Source organism: Rhinopithecus roxellana, chromosome 5 (genome assembly GCF_007565055.1).
Source record: "Rhinopithecus roxellana isolate Shanxi Qingling chromosome 5, ASM756505v1, whole genome shotgun sequence".
NCBI classification, from domain to species: Eukaryota; Metazoa; Chordata; class Mammalia; order Primates; family Cercopithecidae; genus Rhinopithecus; species Rhinopithecus roxellana.
This window is the reverse complement of record NC_044553.1, coordinates 80,946,770-80,952,469: the sequence shown is the minus strand read 5'-3', so window position 1 is coordinate 80,952,469 and position 5,700 is coordinate 80,946,770. Positions and strand designations below refer to the sequence as shown.

The window sequence follows — 5,700 nt, the reverse complement described above, 5'->3', positions numbered from 1 at the left end:
GGTTGCAGTGAGGCGAGATCGTGCCACTGCACTCCAACCTGGGCGACAGAGTGAGATTCCCTGTCAAAAAAAAAAAAAAAAATTCAACTTGGAAGAGAGTAAGTAGAGGACAGAAAGTTGTCTGTCAGGTAAACCTTTCCCCATTTGATGGGAGCCCCACCCTTTCCATTATCCCCTATAGCTCCTTCACCTGTCTTCATGTGTAGCAGACGAATTTTGTGCCTTGTTTCTGCTGCTTGTAGTCAGAGAGATGCCTGTGAGTTCCCTGGGTGGATTTTGAGGCTGCAATAGTGATTCTGGCCATTGTTGTATGACTACCCAACATCCCATTCCTCCCTCCCTCCATCCCAGCAGGACGCAGTAGGACCCAGTGTCCACTCCACCTCATACAGCCTATGTTAGTTATGGGAGACTCTCCTCCCACCTCTAGCTTCAGGGTGGGATTGTGGAAGTCAATCAGCATGTTCATTTGCACTGAAGTGATTGGTTCAACGTAGGTTTGTCTTATGGGCTGACTTTTGTGTTCCCCATTCTCCCTGCAAATTCATATATTGAAGCCTCAACCCCTAGTACCTCAGAATGTGACTGTGTTTGGAGAGAGGGCCTTTAAAGAGGGAATTAAGATAGAATGAGGTTGTTAGGATGGGCCTTAATCCACTTTGACTGGTGTCCTTATAAGCAGAGGAAATGTGGACACAGAGAAACATCAGGGATGCTCACACGCAGAGGACAGACCATGGGAGGGCACAGCAAGAAGGTGGCCAGTCTGCAAGCCAAGGAGAGAGGCCTCAGGAGAAACCAACCTGCCCTTGATCTTGGACTTCCACACTCCAGAACTGTAAGAAATAAATGTTATTTAAGCCACACAGTCTGTTGTATTTTCTCATGGCAGCCATAACAGACTAGCCCAGCATGTGACCAAAATGGTCTAATCAGGATTCTTTTAGCTGCTGTAGCAGACACGTCCCCTCTGTTTTTGTGGTTTGTAGATGTGGAGCTGGGTGCTGCTTACGCCATGGAAGGCAAAATAGATTGAAAACAAAACAAAAAGGTAGATGGAAAGGAGCTGAATCAAACTGAGCCTGGACCTGGCTGGACCTTCCAGCTACTCGGGCCAAGAAATCTCTTTACTGTTGATTAAGTTTCCGTTAGCAGCAATCTAAAGGCCCCCACTGATGGAATGGCTTATGCGTTGTGTTTACAGGCTGAGGAAGAAGCTGCTCCCAAGAAATTTTAGTAAATAGGTCTCTGTGCTTTATAAATCCAGGTTCTTCTTCTTCAATGGAAATAAGGTTTTTTTATTTTTTTATTTTTTTATTTTTTTATTTTTTGCCCAAGAAAGGGAGGGAAATGAATCCTCTGTGCTTTGAGGATTGAAAATAAAAGTAGCTTGATTTCAAGCATGAATTTGCAGTGTGGATCTGCAGGCCTGGGAGACTATAATGCTTTAGGAATTCTTCAGACGCTGAGCCGACCCCATTCAGAGATGGCACCACTGAGGCATGAGGTCTCTGAGAGGATCAGGGCAATTAGGGCAACCACGCCTGGGGTAAACATGGCATGGTGGCCCATGAAGGTACCTGCTGGCTTAGTGAGAAGCTGGTCTGTGTCTGGGTCAGCATTGTAGGGCAAAGGGTAAATGACCAGTGGGGTTTGTTAAAATGCAGATTCCCAGGACGCATGCCAAAGTCACTGCATCAGGATCCCTGGATGCATGGCCTGGGATATGCATTTCAAGAAGCTGCCCAGCTGATTCTTAGGTGAGGACCCTATGACAACCTTAGAGTGTACAGAGGGTTAAATTACGCAAATAGAATTCCCTAGCCAGGAAACAGAAAGGCTGAAAATAGGCAGTAAGCAAGCCAGAGTCAGGGCTCCATCAGATTCAGAAACAGGATGCCACAGGTCATCACGCTGGGACTGCACTCATGGGTCAGGCTGCTTTAAGATCCTGGGTCACAGATCTTAAAATAGTCTATAGAGTTCATTACCACATGCTTCTGGTATTAGGACCATGTTTAGTATTGGCAATGATCTTAGATACTTCTTTTAACTCACCAGACTGTCCTGCCAGCTGTGATGGTATGGAGATGTGGGGTGACGGTATATGGGTCCTCATATCAGAGATCCCCAGACCTATGTTGGGATTGCATGGTACACATGACAGATCTCATCACAGAGGCTGCTTGGTGGAGGTCACACTCCCTTTGCTGCTGCTGCTGTTAAAAGTATACATAAAGCAGTTGGGTAGGGAAAGGATTTTTATCGTAACTATTTACAAATAAAGCCTAAGTAATGAGAGCACAAAGTAATCAGACTTCTCTGATGTCAAGCAACAGGAGGTTTGGGGAGATGGGAAGTATCTGGTTTGTCTAGCCGTGACCTTGGGAGCTCTCAGGGTTGGTAGAAGTCACAGCTTAGGCTGCAGCCGTGCGTGTGGCCCACCTGCTCCTTCTCCTGACATCATGTCAGTCTTGACTGCTTTATAGCTGAAAACAAACAAACAAACAAACAAAAACACAAGTCAAACAATAGCAAAAACTCTGGAAAGTGTCATTAGGAAGAACGCAGGGCTGGAATTGGGAGATGTGAGTTCTGTTCCAGGGGTCATCTTTCTGTAGTGTGTCCCTGATCTTTTTTTTTTTTTTTTTTGAGACGGAGTCTTGCTCTGTGCCCCAGGCTGGAGTGCAGTGGCCCGATCTCGGCTCACTGCAAGCTCTGCCCCCCGGGTTCACGCCATTCTTCTGCCTCAGTCTCCTGAGTAGCTGGGACTACAGGCGCCCGCCACCTCGCCCGGCTAGGTTTTTTTTGTATCTTTTAGTAGAGACGGAGTTTCACGGTGTTAGCCAGGATGGTCTCGATCTCCTGACCTCGTGATCCACCCGCCTTGACCTCCCAAAGTGCTGGGATTACAGGCTTGAGCCACTGCGCCTGGCCTGTCCCTGATCATTTAATGATTCTCCTTGGGCCTATTTTCTTATCTGTAAAATAAGTAGCAGAGACTAACTGCAAATGCTACCAGCTAGGACTTCTTAGCGATGGGGTTTTCCTGTTAATTTAAGCTTCTCAAGTATAAGGTCAACTTGGAGAAACTCTTGAACTGTACGTTTTTAAACTGGTGGTTCTTAGATTTTTCAGCTTGAGTTTATCTCATTTAAAAAACACTGCTCATAGTTAACCGTCATAGTGAAATTAAAGGCTGCATTCACCATTTACAGGCTTGCATTCACCATTTACATTCACTTGCTACATTAAATCAGTTGCTAAAGCCTGATTCTGTGAAAGGATTAGCCAATGGATTCCTTCTCTTAATTTTGTCTAGTTTTAGAGACCCCTCAAAGAGAATGACAATGCATAGTTTATTGGGATTGAAACTTTACTGCTGAAATGGTTTACTTCATTAATTGAGAGGAAAGAGATGCAAACAGAGATGTAGTTTACAGCAAAATAACTTTGTGTTTCCATTTGAGTTATACAGTAGTTTAACAAAGCTCTCCTACTTTCTCAGCATAAATATTTATATGTGTATATTTTCTTAAATCTTGATCTTTTTCCATTACGTGAAATAGTCTTCATCCCTGGTATGCAAGTCTGTTAAACAATCTGAAGTCCTCAAGTTTAACCCCCTAACAATTTCCTTTGGGATTAGTTTTCAATCTTCATTTTAGTCAATTGTTCTATTTTTTACGGATAATATTATTTTACTGCCTTCTAAAAAGAAAAGCAAATATATATGGTAAGCAGGGTGTTGAGTTACAATGATAAAGTTTTGTTTGAAACACACCTGATAGTACAAACTCTTCTCTTCTTTATGGTTAGAGAAAATTTTTCCTTTTTTTCCAAGAAAGTGATGCTCCCAACAAAACCATATATGATCTACCCCAGTACTGGGTAAACAGAAAAGAGACAAGAGCTTACTTCCTTTGTGGTCATGTGCCCACAGGGGCTCCGGAAACTCCAAATAAGGAGTCAATTTTGTCATCCACAGCTCCCAACTTCCCCACGGCTTCTGGTAGGGACTCAGCCTCAGAAGGGGAGAAGAGCAGAGGCTGGTTCTGCCTTTGGCTTGTGCATAGTTTTCCACAGTAAGTGCCCGTGGGGGCGAGGGCAGGTCCCCCTACTCTTATTCTTTACAACAACCTTCCTCTAACTCTAGGGTGTCTCAGGATGACCTTAGTTATCCATAAAGCTAGTTATAGCACTGATATTAAGCTCCCAGTGACAGCATTTCTGACTTAGCAGATCTCCTCTGGGGATGAGAAAGCTGTATTTTAACCTGTATGTCAACAAGATATAGGATGTGTGTGTGTGTGTGTGTGTGTGTGTGTGTGTGTGTGTGTGTGTGATGTGTATGTTAAGTCTAACGGACAGATAAATAGGAAGCTAATATTTGAAATTTCCTAGCCAGAAATGCCTATTCCAGGAGTAGTCTGAAAGTCCACAGAAACTCCTCTCTGAAGCCTATACATGATGTGCTCAGGGTGGGAGAAGGTTAATACATGCAGCTTCAACTATATCTCCAATCAACACCGGAGGATTTGTTAGTTAGCATAATGAACATTAGAAATAATTTTTTAAGCTGGGCACGCTGGCTCATGTCTGTAAGCCCAGCACTTTGGGAGGCCGAGGTGGGTGGATCACTTGAGGTCAGGAATTTGAGACCAGCCTGGCCAACATGGCGAAACTCCATCTCTACTAAACATATAAAAATTAGCCAGATATGGTCGCACATGCCTGTAATCCCAGCTACTCGGGAGTCTGAGGCAGGAGAATAGCTGGAACCCAGGAGGTGGAGGTTGCAGTGAGCAGAGATCATGCCATTGCACTCCAGCCTGGGCAACAGAGCAAGACTCCGTCTCAATTAAAAAAAAAAGAAAAAAAGAAAGAAAGAATTTTTATTGTTGATATGAGTGGTGTTCAAGATATGTAGGTAGGTTAGAAATATTACACAGGCAGCTCACCCTTGCATGAACAGGGTAAACTAATCATCCTACCCTAGGTTTAGGCAAATCCTAACACCTGTGAATGCAGATGTAGGTCTTTGAGATGAATTACCCATAGGACTGAGGAAAAGGTGAGCCTGGGGTACTGATTAATCTGTGCTAGTGGTTAACACATCCAAGGCAGCTCAGCAGCTTTATCATCCAGACCAAAGAATCTACTAAAGGCTCTACTTTTGGTCATCTTTGTGTTCACAATTTGCTATAGAATAATCATATCACATATAAAGGAGGAGAGCTGTGTTGTCCCCATTGAGGGGAGAGTAAAGATGGAAGGAAAACCCCACTGAACAAGTCAGTGAGGGAGCTGGTGAGGAGGGCTGATGGTTGAGTGTATATGATGGAGTCGAGGTCTACTGAAGAGAAAGAGGTAGGAAATAAAGACTTTCTGAAAAAAGAGGTCAGAATGCAGAGAAATAGAAATAAAAAAAATTTAGAGTTAATTGAAAAGAACTTAAAACCTTTAATTATTTCTTGCACACACACACACACACACATACACCATCCCCCCCAACACACACACAAAGATCAACTTGGGGCAGTTATCCTAAGAAGAATAAGTATGTCTGGTTGGGGTATTTTAAATACTAACTGCCTGCTCATGTGTATATTAAATCTAATGTAAATACTTTCATCTTACTAGAATGCAGGTTAAAATACATCAGTTTCTGGGCAATGATTTTTTAATTATGACCCCAAA

The 5,700-nt window shown here is 43.4% G+C and overlaps 1 long non-coding RNA gene across 1 annotated transcript; it reads right to left on the bottom strand.

Annotated features, from left to right (window-relative positions):
• Positions 1-220: 220 nt before the first annotated feature.
• LOC115897535 lies at positions 221-2,112 on the bottom strand. The gene is made up of 3 exons (XR_004057342.1): positions 2,059-2,112; positions 804-836; positions 221-282 (listed from the first exon to the last, which is right to left on the bottom strand). It is a non-coding gene; the product is annotated as an uncharacterized LOC115897535 (long non-coding RNA).
• Between the last annotated feature and the right edge of the window lie 3,588 nt (positions 2,113-5,700).